The sequence below is a fragment of the Oncorhynchus clarkii genome, chromosome 2 (assembly GCF_045791955.1).
Source record: "Oncorhynchus clarkii lewisi isolate Uvic-CL-2024 chromosome 2, UVic_Ocla_1.0, whole genome shotgun sequence".
NCBI lineage: Eukaryota > Metazoa > Chordata > Actinopteri > Salmoniformes > Salmonidae > Oncorhynchus > Oncorhynchus clarkii.
Genome location: NC_092148.1, coordinates 55,730,993 through 55,756,703, shown reverse-complemented (window position 1 = coordinate 55,756,703; position 25,711 = coordinate 55,730,993). Strand labels below are relative to the sequence as shown.

At 46.9% G+C, this 25,711-nt stretch overlaps 1 pseudogene; it reads left to right on the top strand.

Annotated features, from left to right (window-relative positions):
• Nucleotides 1-25,711, top strand: part of LOC139377666 (potassium voltage-gated channel subfamily KQT member 1-like) — a 253,531-nt pseudogene that overhangs the window by 145,660 nt on the left and 82,160 nt on the right.

Sequence of the window (25,711 nt, the reverse complement as noted above, 5' to 3'; positions counted from 1 at the left end):
TATCATACAGTTCTAGCACACAGTGTGTTTGTTTGAGAGTGTGTGTGCTTTTGTGCACACACGTGCATGTGTTAGTGTGTCTGCGTTGGTGTTTTTTTGTGTGTGTGTGTGTGTGTGTGTGTGTGTGTGTGTGTGTGTGTGTGTGGTAGGGAGGGGGACTCTCCTAGCCCTCAAAGCCATATGTGTTTTGCCATTGCATGGTACACACATTCTGCATAAATGAATGCAGTACAAGCCAATTAGAATGGCTGGAAGCATGCAAGTTGTACAAATGTTCTGTTGTTTTGAGAGCAGAAAACAAGCCAGGTTGCTTTTATAAGTAAATACAACTGAGACAGGGGAAACATCTGCAGGCTTAACCCCTTGTGTGCTGGAACAAATCAAATCAACCTGTATTTGTCATGTGCGCAGGATACAGCGTCACGAACAATGAAATCCTTTCTTGCCAGTTCTCCTCTCGACAGTGCAACCAAATTAACTGTGTTTGTCTCCCTCAGGTTGTCTCACGCCCACAAAGCAGCAGTCAAAGTACTCCGGAGAATGAAGTACTTTGTGGCCAGACAGAAATTTCAGGTAAAAGACAGGGTGGAGGAAGAGAGGGGAGGAGGAGGGAGGGTAGAGAGAATAGTGTTGTGCTTGCTAAGGAAGGTGAGGGTGAGCACAAGGGAATGTTGTGCAGCTGCAGGACTGCCGTGTGTGCGTGTGCCCACTTGCATTTGCATATACGCAGTGTGTGGGCGGAGTGCACAATGTATGTGTGTGTAAGACGGCGTCGGTGCCTGCAACTTGCACCTGCACGTCTGTGTCTGGCCTGTCATCAGTTCAGCCGCAGTATCATGGGAACCCTGTTCACCTCCGCTTGTGTGGTTAGAGTCTCTCACTGCACAGCTGTAGGAGACGAGGCACCTACCTACCACAGAATGGCCTCACTTGGCCTTTAGTCGTCCACAACTCTCTTTCTGATCTGAACGTGGTTGCCGTCTCCAACAGTCACCAACAAACACAGGTCACGGTTTCTGTCTTCACACTCAACCATCTTCTCATCACTTCATTATTTCTAGATGGTGAACAGACCCCCCCCATACTGGCTCGTCATGTTCAATTGGGTGATGCAACCTCAGTCACAAGATAGCATTCTCCTCACACAAAACAACTCCCCCAACACAACAAGTGAAAGCCTGCTGAACAGGCCCTCTTCCCTTGGCTTCCTCATCGTCAATACACACTGCAACAACAAAGCACTGTGTTTTTAATTTTTTTAATTTCACCTTTATTTAACCAGCTAGGCAAGTTGAGAACAAGTTCTCATTTACAACTGCGACCTGGCCAAGATAAAGCAAAGCAGTGCGACACAAACAACAACACAGAGTTACACATGGAATAAATAAACCTACAGTCGATAACACAATAGAAAAAGTCTATATACAGTGTGTGCAAATGAGGTAAGATTAGGGAGGTAAGGCAATAAATAGGCCATTGTGGCGAAATAATTACAATATACCAATTAAACACTGGAGTGATAGATGTGCAGAAGATGAAATGTGCAAGTAGAGATACTGGGGTGCAAAGGAGCAAAAAAAGAGTATGGGGATGAGGCAGTTGGATGGGCCATCCACAGATGGGCTATGTACAGGTGCAGTGATCTGTAAGCTGCTCTGACAGCTGGTACCCAAAGCAAGTGAGGGAGATGTGAGTCTCCAGCCTCAGTGATTCTTGCAATTCGTTCCAGTCATTGGCAGCAGAGAACTGGAAGGAAAGGCTGCAAAAGGAGGAATCGGCTCTGGGGATGACCTGTGAAATATACCTGCTGGAGCACATGCTACGGGTGGGTGCTGCTATGGTGACCTGTGAGCTGAGATAAGGCTGGGCTTTACCTAGCTAAGACTTATAGATGACCTGGAACCAGTGGGTTTGGCGATGAATATGAAGCGAGGGCCAGCCAACGAGAGCATACAGGTCGCAGTGGTGGGTAGTATATGGGGCTTTGGTGACAAAACGGGTGGCACTGTGATAGACTGCATCCAATTGGCTGAGTAGAGTGTTGGAGGCTATTTTGTAAATGACATCGCCGAAGTCAGGGATCGGTATGATAGTCAGTTTTATGAGGGTATGTTTGGCAGCATGAGTGAAGGATGCTTTGTTGCGAAATAGGAATGCCAATTCTAGATTGGAGATGCTTATGAGTCTGGAAGGAGAGTTTACTGTCTAACCAGACACCTAGGTATTTGTAGTTGTCCACACATTCTAAGTCAGAACCGTCCAGAGTAGTGATGCTAGACGGGCGGGCAGGTGCAGGCAGCGATCGGTTGAAGAGCATGCATTTATACTTACTTGCTTTTAAGAGCAGTTGGAGGCCGCGGAAGGAGAGTTGTATGGCATTGAAGCTCGTCTGGATGTTTGTTAACACAGTGTCCAAAGAAGGGCCAGAAGTATACAGAATGGTGTTGTCTGCGTAGAGGTGGATCAGATAACCACCAGCAGCAAGAGTGACGACTGTTGACCTGAGGGAGTCCCCTAGGGATGACCGTGGGTGACAATGTGCTGTGTGTGTTGTGTTTGGTTTGCTACAATACAATATTCCCGCTCTACAGCAAGCGAGGAAGCCGTACGACGTGAGGGACGTGATGGAGCAGTACAACCAGGGACACCTCACCATGATGGTCCGCATTAAGGAGCTACAGAGGAGGTGGGCCATTATATCTCTCTCTCTCTTTTTACTTTGTGTTCTCTCGCTCTCGCTCTCTTTCTTTCTCCCTGTCTCGCTCTCGCTCTCTCTCTTTCTCCCTGTCTCTCTCTCTGTCTGTCTCTTCCTCCCTATCTATATCTGTCTCTCAGCTTACTCTCTCTCTCTCTCTCTCTCTCAGCTTACTCTCTCTCTCTCTCTCTTTATTTCTGTCACATACATGAAACACTAACAAATGCTATAGAGCTTCGTCCAAAGTTTCAATTTTCCCATAACGTGTCTCTCATGTTCTCCTTCTTTTCCCAGACTAGACCACACATTGGGGAAACCAGGAATGTTTTTGCCAGGTAAAACCCACCAGAGGAAACTCACCAGGCCAGAGTTGATCTGATAAACTCGTGTCACTCTTCACTGTGCCCCCTCATCTCACAAACAAAGACAGCGAGGAACGACGATAAGGCTGGACTAGACTAAATCTTCTGCGAAGAGATCCCCAGTGTGTATAGTGTGTATACGTAGTGTGTGAGTGTGTATATGTTTGACCATGTGTGTTTGGTACACACGCTAGTATTTGTATGCACAACGCTGCCATCCCGTCTCCCTATCCTCCGCCGCCTTCTCTCTTCTTCTCCTCCTCTGCGTACCCCCTCCTCCTCATCTCCTTCTTTCTCCTCCTTCTCCATACCACCCTCCTATCCTTCCTTCTCTCTTCTTCTCCTCCTCTGCGTACCCCCTCCTCCCTCTTTCTCCTCTCTCCTCATCTCCTTCTTTCTCCTCCTTCTCCATACCACCCTCCTATCCTTCCTTCTCTCTTCTTCTCCTCCTCTGCGTACCCCCTCCTCCCTCTTTCTCCTCTCTCCTCATCTCCTTCTTTCTCCTCCTTCTCCATACCACCCTCCTATCCTTCCTTCTCCTTCTCTCTTCTTCTCCTCCTCTGCGTACCCCTCCTCCCTCTTTCTCCTCTCTCCTCATCTCCTTCTTTCTCCTCCTTCTCCATACCACCCTCCTATCCTTCCTTCTCTCTTCTTCTACTCCTCCTCTTCCTGATCTGTGTACCACCCTCCTCAACCTCCTCCTCTCCACCCCTCCTCCTCCTCCTCCTCCTCCTCCTCCATTTATTGGCTGCCCCATGGAGCTAACAAGGGAACTAAGATGGTTAAACACTTGGTTGATTGGCCCAGGGATTGGATTAGGAGTCTGGGGCTTTACTCCAGACATCCATTACAACCAGGCCAGCCTTACAGGATAACACTACAGCTACAGCTGCCTACCTGCCTGTCAAATACAACCCACTACCCCCAGTCTGCCTGGCTGAGCGTGCCCTGGCCCTAGGATGGAGCCCCGCTACACTGATATACTGTTGCTATGTTTATCGGGACTCAATGCAGGACTAAGAGGTTTTTTTGCGTTAGGGGGCCCCTAAATAAAGAAGTGCATGTGTTGGGGGGTGGTGTGTGTGTGAGACAGGGCTGGTAAAGCATTCCATAGTACCATGGTTTCCGCTGGACATCTGCCGGACCCCTATGCATTGGGTGGGTAGCCTGATTAGGGCGTCCACTCACGGTGCTCAGAATGACAGAAATCACATTACGACGATGGTCGTTCATATTAACAGAGCATGCAAGTCTAGGATGCAATGACATGCGGCCCTTCTTACCGAATTCTGATGCGAACTTTGAAGATTGTAGACTAACATGTCCACATTTACTTTCCCTCGGCCGACAAGATGAGTAACAAACAGCAAAATCACGACCATATGTCAATCTACTATCCCCCATAGTACACAAGTGTATCTATTCTATTGGTCAGGTTGCCAAGAAAGAAATAGCCTATTCCAAACAGACTCTGAGACAGTTGTGGGAAGATGGATCCCAAATTCACACAACCAGTAGGCCTAGGCGACATGCAAATAACTTTAAAAAGCAATGAATCTGATGAAACAGATCACAATCTATAGCTTCAAATGCCACGTGCATTTGTCTGTGCGAATGTTTGTCATAACATAATGCAATTATCGGAAAACACAGTCGAAAGGGCACCGCACATGCGAGCGTTTCCATGTGACAGAGATGAAAACGTCCGTTAGAAAATGTAGAACGGAGATCTAGTAGGCTACTTTGAAAGCGAAGTAAGACGTGCCTCATAACAGGTATTGAAAGGTTCATATTTCAAACAATGAAGTGCTCATTGCAGCGTGGCGTGCGACACGCTGATGAAACCTGCCGTCCGTTGCTGTTGGAGATGCTGTGTTGTTGTTGTTTTTCAGAGAAAGGCGTAGATAAGGAATACCACACTGTGGGAGCCAGACTGATCCGCCTGGAGGACAAGGTAAGAACAGCCTTGTGTGCCCGCGCTAGCATGTGTACGTGAGACTGTGTGTGATGGAATCTTTTCCAACAGTATGTGTTATGGCTGGTTTCGGTCCCATGTCTGAGCCGTTAAACAAATGCCTCCTCTCCTCTAGCGATGCGTACGTGACACACGAGGTGTTCTTTTCCTGTTCATTCACATCTCCTCAGGGTTTTCATGCTTTACCAACGACCCGCTAACCTCTGTCCTCTACGACAGTGGTTCCCAAACTGTGGGGCAACGCGCCCTACATTTTTCTTCAAGGAACTCAGTCCGGCTTTCAACTTAGTCTCCTTTTCTCTGCACCCCCATGACAAACTGTGTAGCATTGCAGTAAATAAGCTTTAAACCATAAGGGGGGGGGGGTTCTACAACAAGTTATATTGTGGACGGTGGGTTGTGACTTGTTTTTTGTGTTTCCATAGGGGAACATTAATGTTTTAAAAGGGCATTCTAATACAAGCTTACAGGGAGAGAGCACACGCATATCTCTCTGGTCCTCAGTGGAGCATGGCCAATAGGCAGCAGCTGTGTTATGTGCTGTAACCAGGCGTGACCCGCTAGGCAGAGTGGACCGGGAAGTGCCACCATGTGATGCCTGCCTGATCCCCAGTCATCAAAATCAAATCAAGTTGTATTCGTCGCATGCTTTGCAAACAACAGGTGTGGGACTAACAGTGAACGGCTTATGGGCCCTTCCTTACAATGCAGAGAGAAAGAAAATAGAGAAATAATAGAAGAGTTAAACAGGTCATAATAAAAGTAATAATAGATACATAATGAGTAATGATAACTTGGCTGTCTATACACAAGGGATACCAGTACTGAGTCGATGTGCAGGAGTGCGCGGTAACTGAGGTAGATATGCACACATACTAGAAATAAAGATATAGGTACAAGGAATAAAGTGGCAGATAGTAAATAGTACCACCTCATTGCACACCAGGGACCAATTTGTGCCACCGTTGGTTGGTCCAACTGGAGCCTGCGGGCAGTGATGTGGTGCCCACTGCAGACTTGTGACTGTGAGCATGTGTGCTGGCTTTCACTTGCGTCGGGAGCCTTTGTTTTTCCGCTCAGGGAAGTCTCACAGGACGACATTACGGCTGGCATCGGAGCCATTAGCCTGCCTGTCATTTAGAGGTCTGCTTCCCTGGAAGCTCCGAGAGAAATTGAGTGTGTGTTGTGTCTTATGTGTGTGTGTGTGTGTGCGGTTCAATGATTTTCTCCATTTTACCATGGTTTTTGCTATAGATATTGACTTTTGGCTCGTGGCTCCATGTCTACTATAATGCATGAGGGAAAGACCACAGCTCTCCAAACCCTCTGCTCTTGACAGGAGTGAAATGATCCTGAACTAAAGACTAACCCTACAGGAGAGTAAAGGAGATTGAGTTCTGGCCCATTTGCTGTCCGTGCACGTTGTGATCTCAATCTCCTGTTTGGTAACATAAACCTCACTTTATAAAACACCCTCGCTGTCCCTCCTGCATCCTGTGGCACACAGCAAACCAACCGGATGGAAAGGTTCCTAATTAGCAGACCAGTTCAGGGGAAATCGCCGATCAGAGCAGCAGGCAGCAGCAGCCTAGCGTGAGGAAACGAATGCCCCCAAAACAAATGTGGCTCCAATCACTGCATGCTCCCCGAGTACCAATATGAATAGTGTTTTGCATGACTCGTAGGAGAGTTGCCATGGTGACCGATTCCACACAGCGGTAGCAAAAAAAGAACAGCAAAAACACGTGATACCCGGAGCGCTCCCTCACTCGGCCTGTAATGACTGTTTTCTGTGTGTGTCCTCTCATATTATGGTTCTAGTCGTGTGAATCTCTTGTTTTGATGGGCCCACGGCGGCCAGGGGCCAGCACACCTGTTGGGCTGAGAGAGGGGGGTGGTTCCAGTGCTGTGCCCCCGGCCAGCAGGTGGATGAACCCGCTGACCCCCCCCCCCCCCCCCCCCCCCCCCCCCGTCTGCCCGTGCCTCGGCCCATTCCCTCCTCCCTCCAGTCTGCTGCTCCAGAGGCAGCCTGACCAGGTCCGTCTCATTGTTTGGCTTTTGAATACAAGTACTTTTTGAATACAAGTAGTGTTTATTGCGCACAGAATAGAATTCAAAAAATTTAAATTATCTGCAATTTAAAATGATCTCATTCTGAACCAAAGAAAGTTCGGATTTCCTAGAAAGCACCTCAATGTTGAATGATTTTCACGTGTCACTTCTAATAGAAAACACAAACGCACAGACAGAGCCAAGCATGGTATTATGGCAGAATCAGCCAGGAATAAGGTGTTTCCCAACAGCCCTGAGGAATTATCATTCAAGTGTATACATCAGTGTGTGTTGTGTGTGCTTGTCTGTGTGTGTGTGTGTGTGTGTGTGTGTGTGTGTGTGTGTGTGTGTGTGTGTGTGTGTGTGTGTGTGTGTGTGTGTGTGTGTGTGTGTGTGTGTGTGTGTGTGTGTGTGTGTGCCTGCCTGTCAGTGTGTGTGTGTGCCTGTCAGTGTGTGTTCTATTGAGCTATTGATGTTTGAAGGCCTGAATGTCTGACAAGTATCGAAACTCAAGCCAACTTTACCATGGCTTTTCACCAAGTTTTTCACTTCAGACGGTTTTTATCTGCCCTACCACTCACCTGACTGGTAAGGTTGAAGGCCTCTCTCCTACTCAGCCTCACAAAAAAAGCTTCTCCCAAGTGGTTGTGACACCTACTCCTGTTGCCTGCTGCACAGCTGCTTGGATCAACCCGGCAATCTGTTCCCGGTCAGCCCTGGCCTGTCTCCCCCTGTCTGGTAAAGGTACCCCCGCCACACCCCCCCCCCCTCCCCCCTCTGTCCCGAGCTTATGCTCGCCTCCAGCACACACGCACTTACACACACACCCCAGACTTTGGACTGATCGGAATTTTAGGTAGGCTTAATTAACTTGTGAAGCTTATTATGTGAGCTTACTCAGAAACGCTATAATTAACTAGTATATTCCTACTTTTGACTTATTTTATCTCAGACTTTTATAGCCTACTGGACTCCTAGAGGGAAAGGGAAAGGGAGATACCTATAGTCAGTTGTACAACTGAATTTAACCCAACCCCTCTGAATCAGAGAGTGACTCTCTTAAGTTATCTTGTTGGGTGATTGACTCTTTGAACTTACAATGACTAGCTCCAAGTTGTTAGATTTCTTTCTTGTGCTTTATGCTATTCAAATAAAATTTAAAACCAAATCACATTTTATTTGTCACATGCGCCAAATACAACAGGTTACAGTGAAATGATTACTTACAAGCCCTTAACCAACAATCCTTTAAGAAGGTTTAAGATACTTAAGTGTTAAGTAAAACATAGATGAATAACATTTTTTAAATAAAAGTAACAAATAATTAAACAGCAGCAGTAAAATAACAATAGTGAGGCTATTGTAGTTGAAGTTGGGAATGTTTACATACACTTAGGTTGGAGTCATTAAAAAAAAATGTTCAACCACTCCACAATTTCCTTGTAAACCTGTTGAGTGTAGGGGGCAGTATTTTGATACCCAAACATACCCAAATTAAACTGCCTATTTCTCAGGCCCAGAATCTAGAATATGAATATAATTTTCAGATTAGGATAGAAAACACTCTAAAGTTTCCAAAACTGTCAAAATATTGTCTGTGAGTATAACAGAACTGATATTGCAGGCGAAAACCTGAGGAGAATCCAACGCGGAAGTGGCTTCTATTTTGAAAGCTCCATGTTCCATAGCCTGCCTTCGCTCCATTTCAAGGGATGTCAACCATATTCCCTTTCCTATGGCTTCCCCATGGTGTGACCAGTCTTTAGACATAATTTCAGGCTTTTATTTTGAAAAATGAGCGAGAAAGATCACATCACGACATTGAATGGCTGGGTGCCAGCAGCGTTTTGCACGCACAACAGCTTTTCTCTCTTTCTCCTATTGAAGAAGCTACAGTCCCAGTTGATATATTATCGATTATATATTGTAAAAACAACCTGAGGATTGATTATAAAAAACTTTGACATGTTTCTACGAACATTACGGATACTATTTGGAATTTTCATCTGAGATGTCGTGACCGCTCGAGCCTGTGGATTTCTGAATATAACGCGCCAACCAAATGGAGGTATTTTGGATATAAAAATAATCTTTATGGAACAAAAGGAACATTTATTGTGTAACTGGGAGTCTCGTGAGTGCAAACATCCGAAGATCATCAAAGGTAAGCAATTTAATTTATTGCTTTTCTGACTTTCGTGACCAATCTACTTGGCTGCTAGCTGTTTGTAATATTTTGTCTACTGAGAAGGATGTCCTTACATAAACGCTTGGTATGCTTTCGCCGAAAAGCGAAAGCATACCAAGCTAAGCTATGTTTTGCTATATTGCACTTGTGATTTCATGAAAATTAAATATTTTTAGTAATTTAATTTGAATTTGGCGCATTTCAGCTGTGGTTGACGAAAATGATCCCGCTAACGGGATGGGTGCCTCAAGATACTATAGTTTGGCAAGTCGGTTAGGACATCTACTTTGTGCATGACACAAGTCATTTTTCCAACAATTGTTTACTGACAGATTATTTCACTTATAATTCACTGTATCACAATTCCAGTGGGTCAGAAGTTTACATACACCAAGTTGACTGTGCCTTTAAACAGCTTGGAAAATTCCAGAAAACGATGTCATGGCTTTATAAGCTTCTGATAGCCTAATTGACTTAATTTGAGTCAATTGGAAATGTGCCTGTGGATGTATTTCAAGGCCTACCTTCAAACTCAGTGCCTCTTTGCTTGACATCATGAGAAAATCAAAAGAAATCAGCCAAGACCTCAGAAAAAAAATTGTAGACCACCACAAGTCTGGTTCATCCTTGGGAGCAATTTCCAAATGCCTGTAGGTACCACGTTCATCTGTACTAGCAATAGCATGCAAGTATAAACACCATGGGACCACGCAGCCATCATACCGCTCAGGAAGGAGACACGTTCCTTGTCCTAGAGATGAATGTACTTTGGTGCGAAAAGTGCAAATAAATCCCAGAACAACAGCAAAGGACCTTGTGAAGATGCTGGAAGAAACAGGTACAAAAGTATCTATATCCACAGTAAAACGAGTCCTATATCAACATAACCTGAAAGGCCGCTCAGCATTGAAGAAGCCACTTCTCCAAAACATCCATAATAAGCCAGACTACAGGTTGCAACTGCACATGGGGACAAAGATCGTACTTTTTGGAGAAATGTCCTCTGGTCTGATGAAACAAAAATAGAACTGTTTGGCCATAATGACCATCTTTATGTTTGGAGGAAAAAGGGGGGAGGCTTGCAAGCCGAAGAACACCATTCCAACCGTGAAGCACAGGGGTGGCAGCATTGTGTTGTGGGGGTGCTTTGCTGCAGGAGGGACTTGTGCACTTCACAAAATAGATGGCATCATGAGGTAGGGAAATGATGTGGATATATTGAAGCAACATCAGTCAGGTGAAGTGAAAGCCTGGTCGCAAATGTTTTATTTTATCCTTTATTTAACTAGGCAAGTCAGTTAAGAACAAATTCTTATTTTTAATGACGGCCTTGGAACAGTGGGTTAACTGCCTGTTCAGGGGCAGAACGACAGATTTGTACCTTGTCAGCTCGGGGGTTTGAACTTGCAACCACCCGGTTGCTAGTCCACCGCTCTAACCACTAGGCTACCCTGCCTAGTGGTCTTCTTAGTGGACAATGACCCCAAGCGTACTTCCAAAGTTGTGGCAAAATGGCTTAAGGACAACACAGTCAAGGTATTGTAGTGGCCATCACAAAGCCCTGACCTCAATCCTATGTAAAATTTGTGGGCAGATCTGAAAAAGCATGTGCAAGCAAGGAGGCCTACAAACCTGACTCAGTTACCCCAGCTCTGTCAGTAGGAATGGGCCAAAATTCATCGAACTTATTGTGGGAAGCTTGTGGAAGACTACCCGGAACGTTTGACCCAAGTTAAACAATTTAAAGGCAATGCTACCAAATACTAATTGAGTGTATGACCCACTGGGAATGTGATGAAAGAAATAAAAGCTGAAATAAATCATTCTCCCTACTATTATTCTGACATTTCACATTCTTAAAATAAAGTGTTGATCCTAACTGACCTAAAACAGGGTATTTTGACTAGGATTAAATGTCAGGAATTGTAAAACTGAGTTTAAATGTAATTGGCAAAGGTGTATGTAAACTTCCGACTGTATGTACAAGGGATACCGGTACAGAGGCACCGGTTAGTTGAGGTAATTGAGGTAATATGTACATATACTGTAGGTAGAGTTAAAGTGACAAAGTAATAAACATTGCCCAATGACAATGTTTGTTCCCACACTCGAGACTCTCACTCTTTATTGGTTACATGGACTCTTGGCCTCCCATCCTGTTCTAACCACCTCTCGCCGGCTTTGTATTCATGTTACCTGATGAAATTGCTGTACAATATGATCTTGTTACCATTCAAATGTCATAAAAAATGCTCTCCCTGTCCTCTGCTGTGCCCTGATTGTTTTACTGCTGATTATATGTGGAAATGTGCATGTACACCCTGGCCCATCTACTGTTGCTAGCCCCAATTCTGACTTGTGCTCTGATATGTGCTTCACTGATTTCTGCTCTCTTAAAAGCCTGGGGTTTCTGCACGTTAACACTAGAAGCTTATTACCTAAAATGGATCAATTGAAAGTTTGGGTTCACAGCTCCAATCCAGATGTGTTGGTCATTACTGAGACGTGATTAAGAAATAGTGTTTTGAACACTCTCCAGGTCTCACAGCTGCCCATGTCCTCTAATGTTTATAACCTTTCTGGTTATATGGTTATAACCTTTTTGGCAAGACAGATCTTCCAAAGGTGGTGGAATGGCAATCTTTACCAAGGAACACCTTCAGTGCTTGGTTGTCTCTGCCAAGTCTGTCCCCAAACAATTTGATTTGCTGGTTTTAAGTATTAAATGTTCCAATAGCTCTTTGTTGACCTTTGCTGGGTGTTATCATCCACCATCAGCAGTGGCCTGTACCCTACCTGCCCTAAGCTCACTCCTGGCCCCTTGCATTTAGTCTGAATGTGTTCTGCTAGGTGACCTAAACTGGGACATGCTTAAACTACCTGACCAAGTCCTAAAACAATGGGACTCCCTAAATCTCTCGCAGACTATTACCAATCCCATAATGTATGACTCCAAACACCCAGAAAAGGCTACTCTCCTTGATGTTATCCTCACAAATAATCCTGATAGGTATCAGTCTGGTATTTCCTGTAATGACCTTAGTGATCACTGTTTTTACAGCCTTTGTTCGTAACGGCTGCTCAGTTAAACGACCTGTCCTGATTTGTCATGGACGGTCGCTAAAAAACTTGAATTAGCAAACCTTCCTTCATGACCTGGCCTCTGTAAATTGGTATAGAATCAGCTTGATCCCCTCTGACGAAGACGCTTGGATCTTCTTATTCTTAACAAACACGACCCCATAATGAAAATGAGAATTCAAAATAGGTTCAGCCCCTGGTTTGATCGTTATCTGGCAGTGATACTCCACCTCAAGAACACCATTTGGATGAAGGCTCGGCACACAAATACTTTGGCTGTCTGTCTGGCAGGCAAATTAGAAATAAGTGCACTCAGGCTATCCGGAAGGCCAAAGTTAGTTTCTTTAAGGAGCAGTTCTCTCTCTGTGAGTCTAACCCCAAGAAGTTCTGGAAAATGGTTATAGACCTGGAGAATAAACCCTCCTCACAGCTGCCCATGTCCTTTAATGTTGATGATGTGGTTGTTACTGGCAATCACCACTTCATTAATTTGGCTCAACCATGCCTCCTTGCCCGTCCAACATTTCCTCATCTCCCAGACCTTCTACTGTGACAAGCCCCGATGCTCCTCCCTCTTTTTCCCCTGCCCCGCTACACAGTTTCTCCCTGCAGGCGGTCACTGAGTCTGAGGAGCTAAAGGAGCCCAAGTTTAAAGGGTCAAGTTTAAGGTCGTAGCCCCTATCATCACCGAGCCTATCTTTGACCTTTTTAACCCGTCTCTCCTCTCTGGTATGCAATCTCATGTTATGGATGTGTCACTGCAACCTTAAAGGTCCTAATTGATGTCACCATTGCCCTTGATTCTAAGCAATGTTGTGCTGCTATTTTTATTGACTTGACCGAAGCTTTTGATACGGTAGACCATTCCATTCTTGTGGGTCAGCTAAGGAGTATTGGTGTCTCTGAGGGGTCTTTGGCCTGTTTTGCTAATTATCTCTCTCAAAGAGTGCAATGTGTAAAGTCATAACATCTGCTGTCTCAGCCACTGCCTGTCACCAAGGGAGTAGCCCAATGCTCGCTCCTAGGCCCCACGCTCTTCTCAATTTACATCAACAACATAGCTCAGGCAGTAGGAAGCTCTCTCATCCATTTATATGCAGATGCTACAGTCTTATACACATCTGGCCCCTCCCTGGATTTTGTGTTAAATGCTCCACAACAAAGCTTTCTTAGTGTCCAACAAGCTTTCTCTACCCTTACCCTTGTTCTGAACACCTCCAAGACAAAGGTCATGTGGTTCAGTAAGAAGAATGCCCCTCTCCCCAACGGTGTACTTACTACCTGTGAGGGTTGAGAGCTTGAGGTAGTCACCTCATACAAGTACTTGGGAGTATGGCTAGAAGGTACACTGTCCTTCTCTCAGCACATATCAAAGCTACAGGCTAAAGTTAAATCTAGACTTGGTTTCCTTTATCGTAATTGCTCCTCTTTCACCCCAGCTGCCAAACGAACCCTGATTCAGATGACCTTCCTACCCATGCTACATTAAAAGGAGACATCATTTATAGATCGGAAGGTAAGGGGGCTCTCGAGTGGCTAGACGTTTTTTACCATTTGGCCATCAGATTTGCCACCAATGCTCCTCCTCTGTAAACTGGTCATCTCTGTATACCCGTCGCAAGACCCACTGGTTGATGCTTATTTATGAATCGCTCTTAGGCCTCACTCCCCCCTATCTGAGATATCTACTGCAGCCCTCATCCTCCACATACAACACCCGTTCTGCCAGTCACATTCTGTTAAAGGTCCTCAAAGCACACACATCCCTGGGTTGCTCTTCTTTTCAGTTCACTGCAGCTAGCAACTCAAAAGAGCTGCAAAAAACACTCAAACTGGACAGTTTTTATCTCCATCTCTACTTTCAAAGGCTCAATCATGGACACTCTTACTGACACTTGTGGCTGCTTCGTGTGATGTTATCTGTGCCCAACAATGTTTGTACCATGTTTGTTCTGCTACCATGTTGTGCTGCTGCCATGTTGTGTTGCTACCATGTTGTTGTCATGTGGTGTTGCTACCATGCTGTGTTGTTGTCATGCTGTGTTGTTGTCTTAGGTCTCTCTTTATTTAGTGTTGTTGTGTCTCTCTTGTCGTGATGTGTGGTTTGTCCAACATTTGTATTTTTAATCCCAACCCCCCTATCAGTGTGTGGGCCTCAGTGTGTGTTGTGTACTAGCTCTGACTTCACTGATAGCTACTTTATTGAGTGAAAATGTACTTACTATGACTGTTGTCACGTTCTGACCTTTATTTCCTTTGTTTTGTCTTTATTTAGTATGGTCAGGGCGTGAGTTGGGGTGGGCAGTCTGTGTGTTTTTCTATGTTGGGGTTTTGAGTTCAGCCTAGTATGGTTCTCAATCAGAGGCAGGTGTCGTTAGTTGTCTCTGATTGAGAATCATACTTAGGTAGCCTGGGTTTAACTTTTGAGTTGTGGGTGTTTGTTTTCCGTGTGTGTGTTTGTTGCCCCACGGTACTGTTTCGGTTTTGTTCGTTTCACGTTTATTGTTTTGTAGTGTTCAGTTTATGTCTTTAAATATACATTATGGACACTTACCACGCTGCGCATTGGTCCTCCGATCCTTCTCGCTTCTCCTCCTCAGAAGAGGAGGAGGAATGCCGTTACAACTGTGATATGTGCTTGTCCCACCTAGCCATGAATGGACTAATTGTAAGTTGCTCTGAATAAGCACGCCTGCTAAATTACTCAAATGTAAAATGCGCCTTTCAATGTAACCCTCCCCCTGGCTTTCTGTTCTCCCATTCTTGGTTAGCCTCCCAACCACCACTACTTCTGTGTTGTGATGTGTAGCACCAGCCAGCCACTATTACCCTCCTCTCCTCTCTGCCTCCTACATGAAACATCAACAGACAATGACTGAGAGCTCTGCTGCTCTGCTCTTTGACTGGCTGTGTGTCGAGCCTTCAGGCCTTGTCCCGGTTCTGTCAGCACATCAGCCCTGGGAGCATTAATTACACACGCATGCACCTACACACACACACGCGCGCGCGCGCACACACACACACACACACACACACACACAAACAAACAAGAAGCAAACAGACACACACACGTAGTGTCAGTCATGGGAGCATTAATTACACTCGCACGCACGCACGCACACAGACACACACACACACACACACACACACACACACACACACACACACACACACACAAACAAACAAGAAGCAAACAGACACACACACACACAGTGTCAGTCGTGGGAGCATGAATTACACACGCACGCACACACACACACACACACACACACAAACAAGAAGCAAACAGACACACACACACAGTGTCAGTCGTGGGAGCATTAATTACGCACGGACACACACACACACACAAACAAGAAGCAAACAGACACACACACATACAGTGTCAGTCGTGGGAGCATTAATCTTGGTGTGGGTGAAAGTTGTGAAGCATTTGAGTGGCATGGTGTGGAGTAATAGTGCCTTGATGCTTGTGCCCTGTACACCGCCAGACAGTGATTTATATCACACAGACAAAGCCAACACATCCAGCCTACAGCCCTTTCTGTCTTTCTCTAGCTTATTTGGAAAAGAGGCGGCAGCACAGCTTTGGGTTGAATTCTCCAACCGGAGTGGGGATGAAGACAGATTGCAGGCCGTGACAGTCTGTTATCTTTCTGTCAGACGGTGTCCGTGAAAAATACAGAAACAACAAGCTCCAACGAAGACCGACAACTTAGGGGTTGTAGAAGGAGCCGAGAGAAGACTGAATACTTTGTGTCACAAACCCCTCCTGTTTGCATGAGAAAACACACAAAACATGCTCCTGGGCCTCTAGCAACAATACGTGATTTCTTTCAAATCCCCCTCATTCCAGTGTTACACTAGGTGGGACAGAGCCCTTCTAATGGCTAAAATATTTTCTCTTCATTCGGTTCAGTTCTTGTCTCAAGCCTATATCTTATTTTTGGTAATTTACTATCACATGCTTATCCCATTCCCTACCATAGTCATGTGCTTGGCTCAATAGTCACAATAGAGGTTTGAGTTGAGGGCAAAAACATCAGTCTGCAGTGTTGAAAGCATCAGCCTCAGCTTAATGCACCATCCAGACATGTCCAGACATGTCTCTGTACCAGACGTCATTATTTGCCTTACTCAAAGTAAATGGTCCATAAATCAGGGTTCTGCGGTTGGCTGCTGTACACTATCGCAGTGCAAATATAACACCTATATCCTACATATTAGCACTAGGCGTATGCACAGAGGAATGTTCTCCTCCTGACGACATCTCAATTAGACAAGTATGCTGTAAATTAAACCAAGGCTGAATACTGAGAATACCTCAGCCTTTAAAGCCCCTACAAACCCTGGTCTCTGTGCCCTACTGTGTTTTTTTCAGTGGCCAAAATGGCACCCTATATAGTGCACTATTTTTGACCAGGACCAATAGGGCTCCGGTCAAAAGTTGTGCACTATATAAGAAATATGGCTCCATTTGGGACGCGGCCTGTGTGTAGGAGAAGTCCATCTGTAACGCGTTTAGCCCTCCGCCCCATCCCTAAACAGCCAGGGTCTAGTGGTACTCTGTTTAGACTGGTTGGCCAAGCACTAGCCAGTGACAGGGCTGGCCTGGTAAACATACACTACTTTAGTCCATCCGGCCTGCCGTCCCTGCTAGTCTCACCGTCTCACCATCTCACCGCAGGGCACGTCCACAACACGTCCTCTTGCTCTTGTCTGTTGCTGTCTCCACCAAACAGGAACAAGCTAATTAGCTCAACATCAAGGGACGGGAGGGATGAGGGAGAGAGGAGGGGTGTACAAGGAGCGACATACTGGCAAAAGCAACCATGTCCACAGCACTTCCTCTCTCCTCTCTCTGTCTCTCTCCTCTCTTGTTCCGTCACCAAACAGGAACAACCTCATTATCTCGACATCAAGGGATGGGAGGAGAGGGGGGGAGGCAGACTAACAACAGTAACAGGGACCAATGGCCCATAACTCAACAGAGATAGTAGCTTCAGTCGATCTGTGGTGTAGTTGTTCTCTCATCACTTTTTGGCCACAGGGCTCAGAGTGGCTTTCAAAGAGTCTCATCTCAGTGCTATGACAAGACAATTTATAGACTGGGAGGAGGGTTAGAGGAGACTTCATAAGTGACTGGAACCACAGATCTGTGTCATCAAAATAGCATTGACAATGCAGAAAGCTTAAGGTTTTATCATTGTATTCAGTTCAGCCTCACTGTTCTCTCCTGGATTTGTGTTTGAGAACAATTTTCTTGCTTCAATCTACTGTACTTATCCGCTGCTAGATTCACACACAGTTCTTATGTCAGTCCAGGCCTAAATGAAACACTCTTATGTTGGACCACATAGCCCATATGAATGGTGAAGTGGAGCTTTCCCTGGGTCAGGACCCAACAGACTGTATAAGTAAATACTAGCGGCTCTTGAGAGTGTACCACCTCAATGGGCAGCGCTGTACCACCTCAATAGGCCGCGTGGTACCACCTCAAATGGGCAGCGATGTACCACCTCAATGGGCAGCGCTGTACCACCTCAATGGGCAGTGATGTACCACCTCAATAGGCTGCGTGGTACCACCTCAATGGGCAGTGATGTACCACCTCAATGGGCAGCGCTGTACCACCTCAATAGGCCGTGTGGTACCACCTCTATGGGCAGCGATGTACCACCTCAATGGGCAGCGATGTACCACCTCAATGGGCAGCGCTGTACCACCTCAATGGGCCGCGTGGGACCACCTCAATGGGCAGCGCTGTACCACCTCAATAGGCTGCGTGGTACCACCTCAATGGGCAGCGCTGTACCACCTCAATGGGCAGCAATGTACCGCCTCAATGGGCAGCGTGGGACCACCTCAATAGGCAGCGCTGTACCACCTCAATAGGCCGCCTGGTACCACCTCAATGGGCAGCGATGTACCACCTCAATGGGCAGCGTTGTACCACCTCAATGGGCAGCGTTGTACCACCTCAATAGGCAGTGATGTACCACCTCAATGGGCAGCGCTGTACCACCTCAATGGGCAGCGCTGTACCACCTCAATAGGCCGCGTGGTACCACCTCAATGGGCAGCGCTGTACCACCTCAATGGGCAGCGATGTACCACCTCAATGGGCAGCGATGTACCACCTCAATGGGCAGCGCTGTACCACCTCAATGGGCCGCGTGGGACCACCTCAATGGGCAGCGCTGTACCACCTCAATAGGCTGCGTGGTACCACCTCAATGGGCAGCGCTGTACCACCTCAATGGGCAGCAATGTACCACCTCAATGGGCAGCGCTGTACCACCTCAATGGGCAGCGATGTACCACCTCAATGGGCAGCGATGTACCACCTCAATGGGCAGCGCTGTACCACCTCAATGGGCCGCGTGGGACCACCTCAATGGGCAGCGCTGTACCACCTCAATAGGCTGCGTGGTACCACCTCAATGGGCAGCGCTGTACCACCTCAATGGGCAGCAATGTACCACCTCAATGGGCAGCGTTGTACCACCTCAATGGGCAGCGTTGTACCACCTCAATAGGCAGTGATGTACCACCTCAATGGGCAGCGCTGTACCACCTCAATGGGCAGCGCTGTACCACCTCAATAGGCCGCGTGGTACCACCTCAATGGGCAGCGCTGTACCACCTCAATGGGCAGCGATGTACCACCTCAATGGGCAGCGTTGTACCACCTCAATAGGCAGCGCTGTACCACCTCAATAGGCCGCGTGGTACTACCTCAATGGGCAGCGCTGTACCACCTCAATGGGCCGCGTGTTACCACCTCAATAGGCCACGTGGTACCACCTCAATGGGCAGCGCTGTACCACCTCAATGGGCAGCGATGTACCACCTCAATGGGCAGCGTTGTACCACCTCAATGGGCAGCGATGTACCGCCTCAATGGGCAGCGATGTACCGCCTCAATGGGCAGCACTACCCTGCTCGCCACTGGGAGCTATGGGAAGAGTTCAGTACTCTCTCAGAGTTCTCTCTTTATCTCCCTTTCCCTCTGGTCCTGACGACAGAGCTGCCCTAAGAGCTGCCTGTAGTGTCGTTGATATATGTGTGTGTGGCTGCAGAGCGGCCGGGCCGGGGAGCCAGACTGACCAGAGTGGACTAAACAAAGAGAGGAAACTTGGCAAGGAAACCGCCACCGCTGCGGCAGGCAGGCAAGACACTCTGCTCTACTGTACTGAGCCGAGCCAGACCTAGGTTGCGTCCCCGATGGCACCCTATTCCCTACACAGTGCACTACTTTTCATTAAAGCTCTGGTCTAAAGTAGTGGACTATATATAGGGAATAAGGTGCTGTTTGGGACACCAAACTAGCACTAGTGCTGCAGAAATGGCAAACCCCTCAGGGGCTTCAGGGCTAACCCCGGATATGTCTAGACTAGACTGGGCAGTGTTCAGAACGAGCTACAGCTCCTTTCTTCTCAATCAAAGGTGATCTAGTTCACTGAATCCTGTTACGCCCAGGTTCTTTATGTCCCAAACTCGAATTGCCTGAAAGGCTAGGGCCAATTCAGATGTGCGGAAATGCTGATTCAGCGAGCTCACACAATGCTGCATTGAGCGGACCAAGATATCTCATACTCTTAGCCGTTTCACGTTGACTTGCACACACACACACACACACACACACACACACACACACACACACACACACACACACACACACACACACACACACACACACACACACACAGCTTGTGCTGTGTCTGCCTCTCTACTGCAGCCCAGTCTCAGTAAATCACAGCTGGGCAGTATGCTGTGGATGCAGTCTTCCAGACATGTTCTGCCTCCCTCTCTCAGCGTCAATCTCTAATTTCAGCCTAGACCCTATGTACTGTGTCTTTACCACATGCTCGTAGACAGACAGTCAGCTATCCCAGCAGACCTGGGTCCAAATAGCATTTGTTTTTGTTCAAATACTACTAAGTAAACAGGGTTTAAACTTGTAGGATCCATTGGTTCCATTGCGGTGGGCATGCTATATGAATCATAGCTAAATGATTTGAAGGAAGACAACGACTGTCTGAACCCAGGTCTGTCTCAGAGTCAGTCAGCCAGTCCCCGGTCTTCTCCACAATACCCAGAGGATTACAGGTCTACACTCTCATTTCACAGTGTTTAAATCATATCTCTGCAGCCACAACTGTCTCTGGCTCATGTCAGATTGGACACTCACTGTTTCTCCCCCCATGCCTCTCTCCTCTCTCTCTCTCCCCTCTCCTCTTTCTGTTTCTCTGGTCTCTCTCTCTCCCCTCTCCTCTCTCTGTTTCTCCCCACGCGTCTCTCTCTCTTCCCTCTCCTCTCTTGTTTTCCCTTTACGTCTCTCTCTCTCCCCTCTCCTCTCTCTGTTTCTCCCCCCACTTCTATCTCTCTCCCCTTTCCTCTCTCTGTTTCTCCCCCCACATATCTCTCTCTCTCCCATCCCCTCTCTCTATTTCTCCCCCCATGTCTCTCTCTCTCTCCCTCTCTCCCTCTCCTATCTCTGTTTCTCCCTCCACGTCTCTCTCTCTCTCCCCTCTCCTATCTCTGTTTCTCCCTCCACGTATCTCTCTCTCTCCCCTCTCCTATCTCTGTTTCTCCCTCCACGTCTCTCTCTCTCTCTCCCATCTCCTCTCTCTATTTCTCCCCCCATGTCTCTCTCTCTCCCTCTCTCTCCCTCTCCTATCTCTGTTTCTCCCTCCACGTCTCTCTCTCTCTCCCCTCTCCTATCTCTGTTTCTCCCTCCACGTCTCTCTCTCTCTCCCATCTCCTCTCTCTATTTATCCCCCCATGTCTCTCTCTCTCCCTCTCTCTCCCTCTCCTATCTCTGTTTCTCCCTACACGTCTCTCTCTCTCTCCCCTCTCCTATCTCTGTTTCTCCCTCCATGTCTCTCTCTCTCTCCCCTCCTATCTCTGTTTCTCCCTCCACGTCTCTCTCTCTCTCCCCTCTCCAATCTCTGTTTCTCCCTCCATGTCTCTCTCTCTCTCCCCTCTCCTATCTCTGTTTCTCCCCCCTACGTCCCTCGCCGCTCTCCTCTCTCTGTTTCTCCCTCATGGCCCTCTCCTCTCTCCTCAGTCTGTATCTACGTTACACCCACTGTGGGGCCCGCTAACTTGGCCGTAAAAACCCACACTACATTTCCCTTTTAATTACCTGAGCTTGACAGGCTCCCGGTTTATGTTGTTGCACATTTATTTTATTGTCTGGGTCTAAACCCCCTGCTGGCTCTCCTTGCCCCTGTAATCTTAGGGTGCGTCCCAAATGGCACTCTATTCATTTTGTAGTGCACTACTTTTGACCGGGGCCCATGGTCTCCTAGACAGATGGGTCCAACAGTCCTACAGGAGAGGACAGGGTGAGAACCATAAGAAGGTTATGACAAGGGAAATAGAAGCCTGTCTTTATGAGTCCCATAGTGTTGTCTACACTCTACACTAAGTACCCCTGGTGCCACCCCACTGTGGAGCCCCATTAAATCAGTCTGCTACAGTACGTGGAGGATACATTTAAATGCCAGAACCAAGAGCTACTACACAGACCACAGAGAGTAAATGTCATTGTTAACTCTCTGCGACTGGGGACCAATCTGTCTGTGTGTGTGTGTGTGTGTGTGTGTGTGTGTGTGTGTGTGTGTGTGTGTGTGCGTGTGCGTGCGCGTGCGCGTGCGTGCGTGTACTGTGTTTATTTGCTTGTGTGTACTGTGTCTATTTGCTTGTGTGTACTGTGTCTTTTACTTGCCTTACGTGAACCCATAAAGAGTCATAAATAAAAAAGCATGATGAACGAAACATGCGTCTAGCTTACCCTAAGGGCCCTGGTCAAATGTAGTGCACTATATATGGAATATGGTGTCATTTGTGATGCATCCCAGACCTCAGAGCCTGGAATGATTTGAATGACCTGTTGCTAATGCAGGAGCATTTATGAATCTGTAAAATAGTTGACTGGGCCACTTGTTGATTAGACATGACCCATTGGAGAGGTCTGGTCAGATAGAGTGACAGACTGATACTAATCGACCCTCTGCCAGTGCTGTAATGCTGATATCCGGGCCCATGCTAAACGCTGGTGCCTTTGTCTCGTTCCAGCCTGCCCCGGCTCTTGTCTTTACCTATTGCATTTAATGGGGTCCGCGAAACAGAACACTTTACAAGCTTTTTTTTATTATTCCCATTGTATGATAGCACAGTGTTTCTTGGTAGTGACTAATGATTTTTACTGGAAGGAGTAAAGTGGTAGTGTGGGTTGGTCTGGTGCTTCGGGGCTTGTGTTTCCCTTCAGGAACACATTCAGTGGTCCTCCCTTTCCATTTGGCACAGATTCACTTACTATTGATTTCCTGCTCCTTTGAGTTGACTCCCTTGATTTGAAGACATCATTATATAATTTAACCAAAATGGCATAGCAGTCAGACATCTTTGTCTTGTCGTGTTCCATGTATATATATTTTTTTCCCCTCGTATATATTTTACATATATTTTTTATATTTTTTACCTCAATTTCAACATACTCTCCTGCAACCCGCCACACCCAATGTGGTATGGATCTGCTATTTTCTATACTTTAGAACCGGAACCCCCAACAGAAGCTAGCCAGCTAACTAGCTACTAGCTGGTAGTCAGTTAGCCACTGCTAGCAGTCATCAGCTAACCTCAGCCCAGACAACTCCTGCCAGTCTGCACAGCGCGATTCAACCCATCTACTACAACTCCACATCTCCGGATTCCTACCGCAAGCTCTGAACCTTTTCACCTGGATCATCGCAGCTAGCTAGCTGCTATCCAAGTGGCTACTCCTGGCTAACCTCTCTGTCCCGAAGCAAGCACCAGTTAGCCTGGAGCTAGCCCTGAGCTAGGCCTACCTCCCGGCTAGCTGAAGAGATCCATCAGCCAATTTCTTGCACTACAATACCTATTTTGCCAATTGGCCTGGAACCTTTTACTGCCTACACGGAGCCCTGCCAATTCATCACGACTGGTCTGCCGACGAACCGTCCGAGGGGGCTTCAACAGACTCTTCCATCGTGATGTCCCTTCTGCTAGCCTGATAGCCCCAGCCCGCTAGCTGTCTGAATTGCCGTGTCTCCAGCTCGCCTAGCTACTCACTGGACCCTATGATCACTCAGCTAGACATGCGTCTCCCTACTGTCAATATGCCTTGTCCATTGCTGTTTTGGTTAGTGATTATTGTCTTATTTCACTGTAGAGCCTCCAGCCCTGCTCAATATGCCTCAGCTAGCCCTTTTGTTCCACCTCCCACACATGTAGTGACCTCACCTGGTTTAAATGGTGTCTCTAGAGACAAAACCTTTCTCATCGTCACTCAATGCCTAGGTTTACCTCCACTGTACTCACATCCTACCACACCCTTTTTTGTACATTATGCATTGAATCTATTCTTCCGCACTAGACGACCAGTTCTTATAGCCTTTAGCCGTACCCTTATCCCACTCCTCCTCTATTCCTCTGGTGATGTAGAGGTTAATCCAGGCCCTGCAGCGCTTAGCTCCACTCGCACTTTGTTTTATTCACTGCTTTAGCACACTCTGCCAACCCGCATGTCCTAGCCGTGTCTGAATCCTGGTTTAGGAAGGCCACCAAAAATCCTGAAATTTCCATCCATAACTATAACATTTTCCGACAAGATAGAACTGCCAAAGGGGGCAGAGTTGCAATCTACTGCAGAGATAGCCTGCAGAGTTCTGTCATACTATCCAGGTCTGGGCCCAAACAATTCGAGCTTCTACTTTAAAAAATCCACCTTTCCAGAAAAAAGTCTCTCACCGTTGCCGCTTTTTATAGACCACCTTCAGCCCCCAGCTGTGCCCTGGACTCCATATGTGAATTGATTGCTCCCCATCTATCTTCAGAACTCGTACTGTTAAGTGACCTAAACTGGGACATGCTTAACACCCCGGCCGTCCTACAATCTAAGCTAGATGCCCTCAATCTCACACAAATTATCAATGAACCTACCAGGTACAACCCCAAATCCGTAAACACGGGCACCCTCATAGATATTATCCTGACCAACCTGCCCTCAAAATACACCTCTGCTGTCTTCAACCAGGATCACAGCGATCACTGCCTCATTGCTTGCATCCATAATGGGTCTGCGGTCAAATGACCACCCCTTTATCACTGTCAAACACTCCCTAAAACACTTTAGCGAGCAGGCCTTTCTAATTGACCTGGCCCGGGTATCCTGGAAGGATATTGACCTCATTCCATCAGTATGCCTGGTTATTCTTTAAAAGTGCTTCCTCACCATCTTAAATAAGCATGCCCCATTCAAAAAAAATTAGAACCGGGAACAGATATAGCCCTTGGTTCACTCCAGACCTGACTACCCTTGACCAGCACAAAAACATCCTGTGGTGTACTGCATTAGCATCAAATAGCCCCCGCGATATGCAACTTTTCAGGGAAGATAGGAACCAATATACACAGGCAGTTAGGAATGCAAAGGCTAGCTTTTTCAAACAGAAATTTGCACCCTGTAGCACAAACTCCAAAAAGTACTGGGACATTGTTAAATCCATGGAGAAAAAGAGCACCTCCTCCCAGCTGCCCACTGCACTGAGGCTAGGAAACACTGTCACCACCGATAAATCCACGATAATTGAGAATTTCAATAAGCATTTTTCTACGGCTGGACATACTTTCCACCTGGCTACCCCTACCCCGGTAAACAGCTCTGCACCCTCCACAGCAACTTGCCCAAGCCTCCCCCATTTCTCTTTCACCCAAACCCAGATAGCTGATGTTCTGAAAGAGCTGCAAAACCTGGACCCCTACAAATCAGCTGGGCTAGACAATCTGGACACTCTCTTTCTAAAATTATTGGTCACAATTGTTATAACCCCTATTACTAGCCTGTTCAATCTCTCTTTTGTATCATCTGAAATCCCCAAATGTTGGAAAGCTGCTGCGGTCATCCCGCTCTTCAAAGGGGGAGACACTCTAGACCCAAACTGTTACAGACCTATATCTGTCCTACCCTGCCTTTCTAAGATCTCGAAAGCCAAGTTAACAAACAGATCTCCGACCATTTCGAATCCCACCGAACCTTCTCCACTATGTAATCTTGTTTCCGAGCTGGTCATGGGTGCACCTCAGCCACGCTCAAGGGACTAAACGATATCATATCATTGATAAAAGACAATACTGTCCAGCTTCATCGACCTGGCCAAGGCTTTCGACTCTGTCAATCATCACATTCTTATCGGCAGACTCAACAGCCTTGGTTTCTCAAATGAGTGCCTCGCCTGGTTCACCAACAACTTCTCAGACAGAGTTCAGTGTGTCAAATAGGAGGGCCTGTTGTCTGGACCTCTGGCAGTCTCTATGGGGTTGCCATA